The following is a 15,859-nucleotide window of genomic DNA, read 5'->3' as shown; positions in this document are numbered from 1 at the left end:
GGCCACTCATGCGTACAAATGGATGGAGGCGCTAGGGGCCACCAGTTAAGGTTAGGGTTACTCACTGGCCCCGGGGGCACTCCGGACCAAACTTCGCCAGTCGGATCCATTGAGGTTGCAGGTTCAAATGTGACAAAAAGGACATCTCTGCCGCTTTTAGTTCAGAAGTTACAAGGATGATTCCCAAATGGGACAGTGGCGATTTCTCCTCTCCTGGTGGAGGGATCAAGCCAGTTTCACTGCAGCAGGCTTCAGGGGCTAGAGGGTTACAAATCTAGCACACCTGCAAAGATTGTTGCCGTGGCAGGGCAACACGGTAACCGTGTTTACTCCGGTCCTGGCACACTCATCTCACTTCAGACCTGGGAATGTCAAGTATTCAGAATTTGGAGTGCCGGGGACACAGAGCTAGCAGTATACCAAGTTTCGAGGGCCTCCTCGAAAGGACTGCAGAGACAGAGCAAAGGTCCTGTGTAAGCTTTTCAGCCCACTGGTTGTCCCAGGGACACTTCTGAGAAGGCTTACTTGCAGGTTTTGTTGAAGGTGCCGGGAATAGTTGGTCCCACTATTCCAATGGGTTGAAGCATCTTTGTAGACCTTCTAGGACGACCAGATGCCGAGGGGTCCCACGGGACGACAGCGAGCTCAGGGTGCCAAACCTTCCAGCGGTTCACCAGTGCTTCCTCGACTCAGCTTCTTAGTTTCGGGATACTTGGATCCTATCCTTTGTTCAGTGAGAACTCCAGACATCGACATGGTATAGGTGTTTAGGGCCTCCTCTTCTCCAGAGTCTCCTTTGTGCCAACACAAAGAGGACCCAATGGGAGATCTGCTCACAAACACACACTCCATACGTGGACCAATCATGGACCACAGTGTTCCCAGGCATTCACAGCACTCCAGACTCTCTTGCACCCAGGATGTGTATTGGGGACAGACACCCCAGCCCATATCCTGGAGGCACACACACAAGGCATGCAGAAGCCAGCGAAAGGTTGGCGTTTTGCGGGAAACTGCATGACTAAATACTGACTGACCCGGGTCGGCTCGACCTGGGAAGGCAAAGGGGCAAGATGGCCAAAGGACAGGACAAAGAACCTTGTGGCATGGGCATTTTGGAGCCAGACCACCTATTTGTTCCAAATGTGGTTAACATGGTTTACATGGCAGGAAAAGGGTTAAAATTACATGAAATGATAAGCTGCCACAGTCCTGTCCATGACACATCTGCACATATCTGAAAAAGTCCTACAAGAGTATCTAGGGTCTTGGAAAATGACTATGAGACCCAAGTGCACTGTGCTGTAAGGTACATTGTGCACTTGTTACATGTTGCAGAAAAGTTGCAACATTGGGAAAGGACTAAGGGAAACAAAGTCTCCCAGTACTGACAGTCTTAAGGGCTTGCCAGTTTCCCCATAAAAAGTGAGAGAACGCCTAGAGGAGTGGAGCAGAAGGCTGTGCTCCCCTGGCAAGGTCAGACTAAGGTGTATAAACAGCAGCAAAAAGTTTGGGGGTGTACAACTGGAGGCAAAATTATATGTAAAATAAAATCTTTTCTAACAGTTATCAGTAACAGGCATTTGTAAATTGCCATCAGATTACGTTTGTACAACACATGAAACATCAGTATAAACATTACTAGATTTAAATACTTTACCTTCCTGCACACAATCCTTCCTCCTGGTATGTTCCTGTTGATTCTTTGATGGCAAGAGCCACTCAAAATGTATATACACCCACAGATCAGTATTGTGTGAACACATATATGTATAGGTAGGGGGAAGGTAGAGTGGGTAGGTGGGGGTAAAACGGGTGAGGGTAGGGTGGGTAGAGAGGATGGGTAAGGTAGGTGGTTGAAGATAGAGAGCCTGGGGTTTGATAGCTGGGTGGGGGTAGAGAGGCTGGGAGTATGGTGGATGGGGTTAGGGTGGTGCGGGGAGAGATGGTGGGGTAGGGTGCATGGAGATAGAGAGGATGGGTGTTGAGTAGATATATGGGGATAGAGAGGGTGAGATATGGTAAGTGGATAAGGCTAGAGAGGGTGGGGACAGGAAAGGTGGGTGGAGTATTGCAGGTGGAGATATAGAGAATTGGGATAGGGTGTGTGGGTAGGGGTGGAGAGGGTGAGGTTAGGAGTCGATGGGGTAAAGAGGGTGGGGTAGGATGTGTAAGTTAGAGCAGAGAATATAGGGTAGGATGTCATCTTTTAATGAAAAAGTTCTATGTTTCAAAAAGGCTGGACATATTTACAAGGGTAGACATATTTGTGAAGAGATACAGTTTCAATGGTACGTTTGGGCAGTAGGAGCAAACAAGCTACTTCTTGTTATGACAGTAATCATTTGGGTAGAAGCTAGATTTCAAAAGCAGGGCCTACACTGAGATGTGCGCTACAGAAAGTCTGATTCTCCCAGAGCCACTACAGACCTGTAAATATGCACACAGCAGTACTGTGTGCCCATTTTGAGTTGTTCATTTAATTGGCGAGAGAAAAGTATATTTGCTAAAAACCTCACTTACCGAGATTTCACGTTGCAGCTCCGCCCAGTATATAGTGTGAAAAGAAGATGATGCTTCACTGGACGACACTCACTCATGTTCAGCATTTTGGCGCCTCTGCCAAGGTGCACCCATGAAAACCTTACCTATTCCCCAAATCTAAAGAACCTTGCATGATTGCTTTTTCATTCCTTCTAACTCAGACCCGTTTATATGAGTCCCAGTTAAGGAATGTGACTAATATTTAGTAATGGCAGTGCTGTGATTCCAGAACCTGATCAGCAATTCCCATACATGTTCATGATTGTTTACTCCAGAGATCTTTGCCATAAAGCACTTTTAGTGGGAAGCGAACACAACTGCACCAAAACAGGGTGAGTTTGCATGTGGTGCAAAATTACATTTCCTAAATATAAATATTCTAATGATTTACTGCACAACATGCATCCTAAATGTATAAATATACACAGAGAAGTGTAGATTGCACAGCTTTATCACTCTCACTCGGAAGCATGACTATATAATGAAGATGAACTGGTGGCAAAAATGTAAGTTTGGAAGAGATGGAAATATTTAAAAGAAAGAGAAAGGATTTCTTAGTAAACACAGGAATTAAATACATTTAGGTTGTCTTAAAAGGACAAAAACAGTTCATTGTATATAAGTAACTGGTAGATCACATTTAGGATTGGAAAAGCAGGGCCTAAATAGAAATGCTGCAAGAAATCTGACTACGACAGGACCACTCAAAATCTATAATTGCCCATATAACAGTACTATCCAGGCATATATAGTTATTAATGGCATTTAGGAGGGAAAACTACACTTACTGGACACCATACTATTGAAAGTAAGAATTTAGAAGTATCCTACAGCACAGTGTGAACACCAAAGTAGTGAAGCCAAAAATGTAGACTTTGGTAAGAGGCAAAATTACATTTGCAAAATGTAAACATGGGAATTCTTTACTGGAAAACACATTGCCACATTTGTAAATGTACACAGGGCTCCTTTGATTAAACATTTAAAAATATAGAGACTCTCTTTAAAACACAAGCATGCTCAGAGTGCAACTCAAACACTCTGAGTGGGCATAAAACAATTCTCATAAAAAACACATGTTTACTGCTCTGTGAGCATTTATAGATTTTGACTGCACCTATTATATTCAGTGTTTCTACAGCATACACCTCAAATTACATCCTGCTTCTCCAAACTAAAATCAGTTTTTGTTCCCAATCAAAAACTGCTAGCAACGGTGTCCAACTGCTGTGGCAAATGGTGCCATAAGATTTTTGGATATTAAAAATTACCAGTATATTTTTAGAAATGCAAGTAACATAGAAACAAGGACTTGACAAACTCCATTCAAAATGTTCAGCAAAAAAATGGGAAATAAGCTATTAATGTAAACAATTTTCAGTCATAGATAACCATAGAATAACATGGACTTCTGCTGAATTACTCTCCTTAAAACACAAAAATTGACCTGAAAACCCTTCATTAAAAATCAAATATGTAAGTATGTAATGTTACTCACCTTTAACAAATCATAGATGCACAGATCTTCACATCAACAAAAGACCCAACATCTGCACAGTGTACTTTCTGCAATCACAATGGCAAAAGTATTTAAAATGGAGCCTATAATTAAAAAAAACAAAACAATGGCACACAAACAGGGCTAAAGTACGCAGCGTTATAAAATGGTCGACACATTTTCACTGCAAAATATCACAGACTAATACAATTACAACACTAACACCAAGCAATTACACACACAAAAACACAGAGATCATGTATGCCCCATATCTACCTTCAGTAGAAATTCAAACTAGGACTGATTTTCCTGGAAACAGAGAAGGAGTGCACATATCATGGCTGGGTTTAAAACTGTATGGTTACTGGAGACAGTCAGCTCATTTGATTACTGTTTTTTTGTGAGAAACTACATATTATAATGAACCTGGGTTTGACTCATTTTTTTATTAAATGGTTTGGATTGCAAGGAATGCAGTGTTCCATAGTTCGTCCTAAATTGTTCAGTCTGAGAAGCACGGGGCAACCAGACATCATACTGATTCATTGTGGAGGCAATTATTTGGGTAATGTACAGGGTATGTCTCTTGCTTTAATGATAAAACAGGACTTGGAAAAACTTAACAAAACTTTTTCCCCACACCACATTCATCTTTTCCAACCTGACTCAGAGGCAGAAATCGAAGTTGACCACCAAGTTTAATTTCAAAATTGGAAAATCAGGGAGAAATGTTCATAAAATAGTTTCAGCTTTCATCAGAGACAGAAAACAATTATGGACATCAAACAACAACATCCAGTTCTACATTTCTAACCTTTATAGACATGATGGAGTACACCTGACTGATCAGAGAAATGCTGTGTTCCTTGATAACATCAAAGCAGTACTCCAAATGTGCTGAAATACTACACTCAGCATAACCCAAAACAGTATTTTTAAGGACTACCTATTACATACATATACAGCTTCATAATAACATAGAACACTTTTTTTAATCATTTTTTATAGCCACGGCTATTCTACCCGTGGCCATGAACACCCCTTTATAACCACGGGTACACATACATTTTTCACACATTCAAATATACATATTGCAAAGGTTTCAAATTTCAAATGAAACAAGGGTAGAGGTGAGGACATGGAATCAGGAAGACATGTAATATTGTGTGGTGTAACATCTGCAAAATAATATGATTACTGCAGAGCAATGTGTGTCCTAATACCTGCAACTACAAGCATGCATTCATACCCGTAGCTACACACGCCCACCAAAATACACAATGTCCCATTGCTTGATGATATCTACGGGTATGAATGTCTGCTCGTAGCTGCAGGCAGACATAAATTATTTGCATACTCAAAAACACATATTGCCAATGTTTCAAAGTTCAAATGATACAAAGATAGAGTTGGGAGCATGGAATCAGAAATACATGTAAAAGTGTGTGGTCTAACATCCATAGAATAATATGATTATGGCACAGAAATGTGTGGTTTAATACTCCGCTGGCCTCTTCCATTCCTCCATAAGACTTATCATTTCTGTGACGCAGTTTCAGTTGAAATGTCAGCTAGCCGCTGTTATACCGCAGGTTATAGCCAGTGCTATGCTGGATACCTGCTCGTATGCCAACAACCAATTAAACAAGTTATTTAAATTTTATCATAACCGCGGCTATCGAAAACAATTTCAAGAAAAACACGCTTCCCTGCTGCACCAGACCCTCACCAGGTGCCCCCACATCTGTACCAGCTACCACCACTCCCCTGATGGCGTCCTCACCTCCCCTGCCCTCTCCCATTCCCACTATATCATGTGCTGTTTCTGTAATGCAGTTTCAGTTGAAATGTTGGCTGCCGCAGATATACCTGACGTTATAGCCAGCACTATGCTGGATACGTACGCGTATGCCAACAACCAATAAAACCAGTTGTTTCCATTTGATCAGAAAAACCTGTGAAAAAGAAATGATTCCCTGCACTCCCAAGCCTTCACCAAGTGCCCCCCACATCTGTGCTAGCTCCTCCCACTTCCCTGATAGCCTCCTCATGTCCCCTGACCTTTCCTATTCCCCCTATAACACTCGTCATTGCCATGATGCAGTTTCAGTTGAAGTGTCAGGTAGCCGCAGTTATACCCCACGTTATAACCAAAGGTATGTTTCAAACGTTTGAGCCTTGCTTTGTTAACTTGGTACCTAGCCCCCCTCCAACTCCCAAATTTAACTTGGTGTCCTCTTGCCTCCCCCTCCACCGCTAGACTATTGGCATTTGCATGTTTTTCACCTTCAAGAACAACCTAAACATTTTATCTTTACCCTGTGAAGGAAGTGAAAATTGTAAAACGTCCTCAGAACATGTTTTACTGTACAGATGCGAATTGCCAGCACTTTCTATCACTGCAGGGCAAAGACTGTTTTCAAGGAGATATTTTGGGATGTGAAAGAGGGCATCTATGTCTTCATGTTTCCCGTGTAATGCACTAAAGTGACAGAATTCCATACCACAATCCAATAGAAGAATGTGACAATTGGTGAGAATGAAGAACACTCAATTTGCTGCCAATGATATTCCAGTGTACATGGCCCCAGTCAAGAGGATGGGTGTGAGCTAAGTGTGATTGTAGAAGGGGGTAAGTGCTGTAATGGTAGCAATGTGATGACTGTAAACAATCCAAACAACACAGTAGAAACACGCACATAAGGACATAGACATGAGATGATTAGAGGATACTGGTGTTGGAGAGCACTCTCATGGTGTAAGCAAAAGGAAAACCAAACCCAAATAAAAAAAAAATTAAAAAAAAAAAAAAAAAAAAATAATAATAATAATAATAATAATAATAATAATAATAATGATAATATCTTACACAACACTTCATGCCAAAATCCTTTAACACCTGGTCTTATTATTACCCAATTCTGATTGGAAAATGATGTATCGGCCATCATAGGTGCTGGTCCAACCTCTCCTCAACCTTCTCCGATGGTTCCATCTTGCAAAGAGTGAACAAAAGCAGTGTATCTCAAAAATGAAAGGGGAAACTAAGAGTGTGCAACACCCAATGTATTCAGAAAAGACTGAAACTGTAGTAGCTGCTCATCCTCTGACCGGTCCTCCTTTTGGAACCTCTTCATGTTCTACTGCTATGGCAGAACTATGTGGGGAGTGGCTTGTGTTAGGTCTGGACAGTTGTTTAGCACTCAGGATTTGTTATTTGTTTTCAGGAAAAAAAGGCTCTAATACATAGTTCAAGTTAGTCTGCTATGTACTTAAGCTTTGAAAAGAGTGCACAAAAGAGTTGCAGAAAGACCTATATACCAAATTCAAAACACAATATACATATATTTCATGTACCGGGATGTTGATCGCAGCAGCAATGAAAAGAAGTATATGTACAAAAGAATTGCCGTGAATATGAATCCCTAATAACAGTTTTCCAGATCCTAAGTCAAGCCAGGAATCCATTAGTGCTACTGCATCAAGTGACCTAATCAGAATCTCACTGTAAAACTCAATTTCTCTTTTTCCTTACAGACAATTGACACACCATTTACTGAGATCACCGTGAGCCATTTGCATTGGATACAATGTCTAAGACTCTTGTTAATGTGTCACTCACACGTATGAATGAAATTACCGCTATTTGCAATTCTTCTACCACTGCCTTGCTACCTAATGATGCAAATGCCACTTTATTTGTGTCTATGACCCCAGAAAACATGCCCCCCACTGGTTTGAATGAAATTACCGCTATTTGCAATTCTTCTACCACTGCCTTGCTACCTAATGATGCAAATGCCACTTTATTTGTGTCTATGACCACAGAAAACATGCCCCCCACTGGTTTGAATGAAATTACCGCTATTTGCAATTCTTCTACCACTGCCTTGCTACCTAATGATGCAAATGCCACTTTATCTGTGTCTATGACCCCAGAAAACATGCCCCCCACTGGTTTGAATGAAATTACCGCTATTTGCAATTCTTCTACCACTGCCTTGCTACCTAATGATGCAAATGCCACTTTATCTGTGTCTATGACCCCAGAAAACATGCCCCCCACTGGTTTGAATGAAATTACCGCTATTTGCAATTCTTCTACCACTGCCTTGCTACCTAATGATGCAAATGCCACTTTATCTGTGTCTATGACCCCAGAAAACATGCCTCCCACCGGTTCGGATAGGCCACCCCCGACCATCAATGTCACCCCTGAACCGCACCTCAAATGTGCCCTCATCAACGCCCGCTCCATCAATGCGCATGCACTAGACATCCACAACCTTATTACCACCCTAGATCTAGATCTTCTAATGGTCACCGAAACTTGGCTACATGAAGCCTCAGGCCCCGCCCTATCCCTCGCTCTCCCACCTGGCTATGCCATCACGAGACAAGATCGCATGACCACTGGAGGCGGTGTCGCACTCATAGCCAAAGACTCAATCACCATCAGAAAGGCTGACAAAACTATCAACAATAACAGCGACTACCTTCAATTAAAACTCACCATCTCGCACCAATGCACCATCACCCTACACCTCATCTATCGACCACCAGGCCCCCTAGGAGACTTCCAGGCCTCCATCACCCACCTCCTGGCGGACAACCTCAAAAAGTCATCCAAAGCCATTCTCCTTGGAGACATCAACCTTGGCCTGAATGACGCCAAAGACCCTACAGCCAAAGCACTTGACACAGCTCTAGCCACCCTAGGATTCGTCAACACCATCATCAACCCCACAAACGCCCTAGGCAGATCACTAGACTGGATCGCCCACCACAATTGCCCCATCACAGTCACGGGCAACACCCCCACCCCATGGTCCGACCACCACACCATCACCTTTAACATCCCCACCACTACAACCACATCCCACCCCCCTCCTCCCTTGCCTCCTGCCCTTACAAGGAGTGCCCGTCAACTGACCAAAGAAAGACTCCTACCCTTCTTACAGGGACCTGCCTTCACAGCCCCATTCCCCAACGACCCGGAAACTCTGGCAAAAAATTATGATACGGCCATCACAGCAGCAATCAATACCATCGCCCCACTTAAACTTCGGAAAACCAAACCCACTAGACACGCTAATGCGTGGTTCACCCAAGACCTTCTAAAACTACGCTCCGACAAACGGGCAGCATTAGCTCTTTGGCAAACATCACGGGATGAGAAAGACAAACTCAACTTCAAATCCCTTGCAATTAATTACAAGAAAGCCATCATTAAAGCCAAAGCTAAATCCTTCGAAGAGAGAATTACTAAGGCCAAGTCGAACACCAAGGAAATGTTCGCCATTTTCAGGGAACTTGAGAACCCCACACCCACCCCCCAAAACTTCACTAAGGACAAAGAATGGTGTGACAACATCCAAACAGCCATGCGCAATAAGATCAGCTCTCTCCAAGCCAAAATCTTGAACACCAAACTAACACTCTCCACCCACACTACACCCTCCCCACCACCACTGCCTCCATCACCCACTGAGGCCCCACCCACCTTCTCGTTTAAAACCGTCCAAGAAAACGACATGATCAACATTATGAAAAACATAAAACCCTCCAATTGCAAAGGCGACCCCTGTCCTGCCTCCATCATCAAAGACTGCGCAGACACCTTGGCCCCTTTTCTAACAGCCTTCGTCAACGCCTCCTTCACCACAGGGAGAGTCCCCGCCTGCCTAAAGGAAGCATGGGTCCGACCCCTCATAAAGAAACCCACACATGACCCCACCTCCCCTAATAACTACCGCCCCATCACCACTGCCCCTTTCCTCCTCAAGATTCTAGACAAAGCAGCCTACCTGCAGGTCCAGCACTTCCTCGAAGAACAGAACCTCCTTGGACTGAGACAATCCGGCTTTCGCCCTAGGCATGGGACAGAGACCGCCCTACTCGACCTAAAAAACCAAATGGACGACGCAAGGGACCAAGGCAAACCTGTCTTGCTCCTTCTCCTGGATCTGTCGGCAGCTTTTGATCTTGTAGACCACGACATCCTCTGCCACCACCTCTCCTCCACAGCCAACTTCTCTCAAGAAGCCATTACATAGATCACCTCCTTCCTCCAAGGCAGGACCATGCAGGTCTTCTCTGACCTAGCCACTGCATCACCCTCTATCATGCTATGTGGGGTGCCCCAAGGCTCCTGCCTCTCCCCCACCCTCTACAACATCTTCACCCTCCCCCTCATCCTCATCCATGACGCCATGGGCATCTCTTACACCAACTACGCCGACGACACACAGATCCTTCTCACTCTGACAGGCGACTATGACACGGACTCTGCTACCCTCAACAACATCTACAACACAATTCAAATGTGGATGGCTATCAACGGCCTCTGCCTTAACTCCGACAAAACTGAGCTCCTACTCGTAGGCTCCCCTGACACCATCAAGAAACTTGACGCTCAGTTCAGCCATTTCACCATTGACTCAATCACGATCCCAGTACTTGACACGGTAAAAACACTAGGCGTCTACTTAGACTCCAATCTATCCATGACCAGACAAGTAAACGCCATTGCCTCCTCGGCCGCTTACCATGCAAAACTCCTTAACGCAATCAGACCTTATCTGTCAAAAGACACTTGCACTAACATAGCCAGGGCCATAACCGGCTCGCGACTTGATTACTGCAATATTCTTTTCCTTGGGACCTCCAACAAAAATCTTGAGAAGCTCCAAGTAATACCGAACAGTGCCCTACGCGCTGCACAAGGCATGGCCAAGAGAGAGCACATCACCGCTGCCAGAAAAGCTTCCCACTGGCTCCCCATAAAGGAGAGGATCCTATTCAAGGCTCTAAGCATCACCCACAAATGTGTCCATCTTGCCGCCCCAATGTACCTTTCCCAGAGGATCCACCTGGTCTCCTCCACAAGACCCACTAGATCACCCTATGCCAGCATGCTCTCAGTACCCAGGGTAAAAAGGACCAGAGCAGGGGGCTCCAGTTTCCCGTACCTCGCTGCCGTACACTGGAACACCCTCCCTAGCTCCCTGCGCTCTGAACCCTCACTGACCGCCTTTCGGAAAACCCTGAAAACGACCCTGTTCATCTAACAATTACATGGCCTAGCCATCATAATTGTATTGTATGATGTATTATGTGGTATATCTGATCACAGGTCACTGCCTACTGTAACCCAAGGCACAACCTGCTCACATTGTAACTAAGTCTTCCTTGCAAGTAACAGTGCCACAATGCCCCTGGGCTGCCTGCGCGCTATATAAATTTAATAAATAAATAAATAAATAAATAAATAAATAAATAAATAAATAAATAAATAAATAAAATGTCAGCATTAACTCTCCCTTACTGCTGCCCCTCCACTACCATGGAAGACAAACTCTCCTATTCAACCTGATGATATGTTCACTGAATGTATCTAAATCATGAAGAGATGTTGGATTTACGTCTATTTCTGAAGGTATGTTTCAGTGACCAGTGCGAACAGATATTCAATATTAAAGCTGGATTGGACATGTGAGGTTGCACCGGTTTTAACCTGTGCCTATTTAAATATCCATATGTTGGCATGTTTCAGGATTGGGCGAATTGAGGCACAGGCCCTGATTCACAGAGCATTTCCCAATGGAAGTTTGCCATTATAAAATGCTTCTGTGAATTAGGCCAACAGTGCGGAGATTTACTCCATATATTTACCGTTTCACTGTGATCAAGGTCAGAAGTGGTGATGGTGGATTGGAGCTTATGATAAGACCTGTGAGGAGCGACTGGTTGCAGCAGCACACACGCTGGCAACCTAGTTGCACTAATAACTGCCACAATAGTCATTTGCACTGATGTTTTCATGTTTAATCGCACGGTTTATCCATAGTCCTTGCCTGAAGAAGGTGATTTTGAAAAGATATGTCCCGCTGAAACGCCCCCAGGAAGAATATCTGCTAATTTCCTCTGACCTTATAGGAGTTAGGAATACTTCTGTAGAATATATATATATATTTTGGATGGGGACGTAGGCATACAAGAAGTAGGACATAGACCCTGATCATTTGCAAAGAGGTTAGGAAGGGGTGCATTAGATTGCATCATGAAGATAGTTCACCCAAGACCCCTATTAGCAAAGCTTTGGGGATGAGTAATTTAGAAAGAGTTTACTATTGATTTTCATGTCTTGTTTTGTTTGATTATTGAGATTATTGATTAAACTTTGTGATGTACATGTATTGCTTGTGTCTTGCTTTATTTTCGGCTTTTTGACTTTTTAACCTTTTCAAATTTTTGATTTTTGTAACACTGCACTGGTGCTGCCGCACTTTAAGCACAAGCACTTTCTAAAATTTCTATCTGTTATTGTACAATTTTAGTATGCACAGTATGCATTGGAATTTATATTAGATCAGATGTCACGTGCTGATTTCTGTTTTAAGAATAAGAATGCCACATTGATTGGGCCAAGGTGATCACATTTGTGCATAATGGAGGCTAGGACAGGGGCAACGTGTTGGTCTTGGAAGCACGACCACTCAGAACAGCAGAGGTTCAAATCCTGGAAGAGGCTTGGAAAACCGAACTCAGATACAAAGGCCGATTCATGAAATTAATGTGCGCTGAAAATTTCCGCGCAAGAGTGCAAAAGCATGCGAATCGCAGCGCAAGTGCGAAAATCGCAGCGGAACCCGCGCACAGCGATTCATGGAAGTCCGTGCGCGTGTCAATCCCTGGATGTGCGCTAAAACCCTGCGTGGCGCATGCTGGCGCACACGTCTCCAAACAGCGTGCACTACGCGCACAGCGAAAGCGCACATAGCGCAGCGCACACAACTAAAGTAGGAAGAACAGGGTGTGCAACACGCGGAATGGGGAACAACGCGTGAAAATGTGGGTGCCACGGGGGAAGTACAGGAGCCGAATGCGCGGAACGCCCACACGTGCGTCTACAACACGTATTTATGGAATCGAACGGGGCCAATGATTGCGCCAAAAAAGACGTGCTAATCCGGAAACACGTACGCCAGCAGGAAGCAGGCATACATGGACCCGCGCAGCATAAAAGTGCGCGCAAACAACAAACAAGCTCAGACGCCAAGATGAATATACCGTTCCTCGCGGCAGTGGTCCTGGGATACCGCAGGAGGAGGGGGAGGATAGTCAGGCCCAGAATTTTTACACCCAGAACCAGCCTTTTTGGTATGCATGATGACCAGGTGTATGGGAGGAACAACCAATTGGATTTGAACACCATGCACTCCAAATAGGTAGAAATAGGTAAAAATATTAGTTAATTCAATTCGGATATGTAATAAACAAATTTAAGGTGCAGAGGAGAAACAACAGCCCTGGCATATGGGTTGTCAATACAATAAGACACAAATAAGAATTGTCTAGAGGTTTTTGGTCGACCATTCAACAGAATCAATGTTAAGTATATCAAAAGACAGTGTATTTCAAATAAACATAGTAATTTAGGAACTGGGCATACCGTGTGCTGATCAGTGTGCCTTCCTAAGTCGTAAAAAATGGGAAGAGGGCCGCCTGTTCACCATGTGGTTCAATGAAGGTCTACCACACCTGAGAAAATATAGATACAGAATAGTGTAAAGGAAAGGTTTCTCGCATTTGGATGAACTATCATCAAAACTAAGAGTAGAAGCACTTACTAGTGTGGTCTGTGCTCCTTCGAATACAAGGTAAGTACTGGTTTGGATGTGAGAATCAGCTGTCCGGCTCGGGCGAGAGCCGCTGAGATCAGTTGTATTCACAGAATCAAACGGTAGAAGCTCTGTATGTCTATATCAGAGGCGCAAGATAAAAGCGGGAAAATAAAGACCCTTGCTAAGAGGGAATGTCTAGCTAAGAAAAATGCAAAGAACAGAATATAGAATATACTTACAAGCAACTAAATGGCTGCAGATGCAGTAGGGAAGCGTTCAAATGTTGCCGTGTAAGTGATTGAAAAACATGGCCGTTTTAATATGCGTCATATGCGTGAAGTCATCACGTTGCTGACGCGTGTGACGTCACGACTGTAAACATGTTGTCGTGCGTCGTATGAATAATAGAGTGTAGAGCCAATGAAATAAGGACTCTAAGTAGCTGGTACCGTATATGTTGTTAGAAAACTATCTCCCTCGTGGAGTGTACGAGTTATATGTTGTGCGCAAAGAAACAAAAAGTGACATCTCTCACAGGGAATTGGATAATCTGTGTACATCGGATAAACCCGGGTAAGGGCCGGTGGAGGTACAAGATGCCAAAGTGTCAGAGTAGAGAGGATGAGAATCTCAGAAGGTTTTATTTAAAGAAAAGGGGGGGCTGGATCTGGCTGATGTTAGACTAAAGGTGCAATGTTGGGAAGTTGAAGAATATCTGTTAGGTACATAAGCAATAAAGCCCATTACAAGTCCTGTCTCCCCATAATGGAGTGCACAATCTAATTGGGGTAAAAAAAAATCCTGGTCTCACTCTACAAAGTATAAATCTACACCTATGTAATACAGGTTGATTCTGACTCAGCTGAAGTTGAAAAATTATTTTAAAAAAACAAATAACAAATACAATTTTTGAAAGACAATTTCCACAATAACCCAATCAGTTAATAGAACTGTACATTTTTGAACCACATCTATTCATTTTGTCAACAACGTTATTCAGAGGAACGATCCTAAATAGAATTCTTAATTGAGACCATGTGGTTGGACTGCGTCTAATTTGTGTCTCCACCATAGTTCCCTCTGTGCTAATTTCTTAGCAAAATCTCCACCTCTAGGTAATGAATGTACTGTTTCTAAAACTACCCAGCGTAGTCCGGTGATGTTATGACCGTTCTCACGAAAGTGTCTGAATACTGGAGGCTTTTCATTTTTGGTTCTGATGTTGGATTTATGCTCAGTCCAGCGTTCTTTTGCCTTTCTAATGGTTTTTCCGACATAATATTTTCCACAAGGGCATCTGAGGGCATAAATAATGTTTTTACTGTTGCATGTGGCAAAGTCATGAAGAAGTATTTTTCTGCCCGTGCTCGGGTGGTGAACGTGATCTCCCTTGATGATGTTAGAACAGTGTTGGCACTGTAAACATGGAAAAGTTCCTGGTTTTTGTTTTTTAATGGTAGTTTGGCATGAGGTTTTTTTCTTTTCTGCTTTGATGAGGCTGTCTCTAAAGTTCATCCCTCTTTTATAGGCCAATATCGGAGGTTCTGGAAAAAGTCTATTTAGATTTTGATCCGATTTTATGAGATCCCAACTATTTCCGATACAATGGCAAATACTTCTTACAAATTGCGGGAACATCAATGGGCTCTCCAGTAGCCCCAGCTTACGCAAATATACTCATGTTCCAATTCGAAGAAAAATATGTACTCAACAAAGAACCCTGGAAGACAAAAATCATGTTTTGGAAAAGATTTATAGACGACATCTATAATGAAAAGTCTCCAGTATTCCGACACTTTCGTGAGAATGGTCATAACATCACCCAACTAAGCTGGGTAGTTTTAGAAACAGTACATTCATTACCTAGAGGTGGAGATTTTGCTAAGAAATTAGCACAGAGGGAACTATGGTGGATACACAAATTAGGCGCAGTCCAACCACATGGTCTCAATGAAGAATTCTATTTAGGATCGTTCCTCTGAATAACGTTGTTGACAAAATGAATAGATGTGGTTCAAAAATGTACAGTTCTATTAACTGATTGGGTTATTGTGGAAATTGTCTTTCAAAAATTGTATTTGTTATTTGTTTTTTTAAAATAATTTTTCAACTTCAGCTGAGTCAGAATCAACCTGTATTACATAGGTGTAGATTTATACTTTTTAGATTGAGACCAGGAATGTTTTTTACC

The sequence above is a fragment of the Ambystoma mexicanum genome, chromosome 9 (assembly GCF_040938575.1).
Source record: "Ambystoma mexicanum isolate Mex_15411 chromosome 9, UKY_AmexF1_1, whole genome shotgun sequence".
In the NCBI taxonomy this organism is placed as follows: domain Eukaryota; kingdom Metazoa; phylum Chordata; class Amphibia; order Caudata; family Ambystomatidae; genus Ambystoma; species Ambystoma mexicanum.
Note: the sequence above shows the minus strand (reverse complement) of the source record.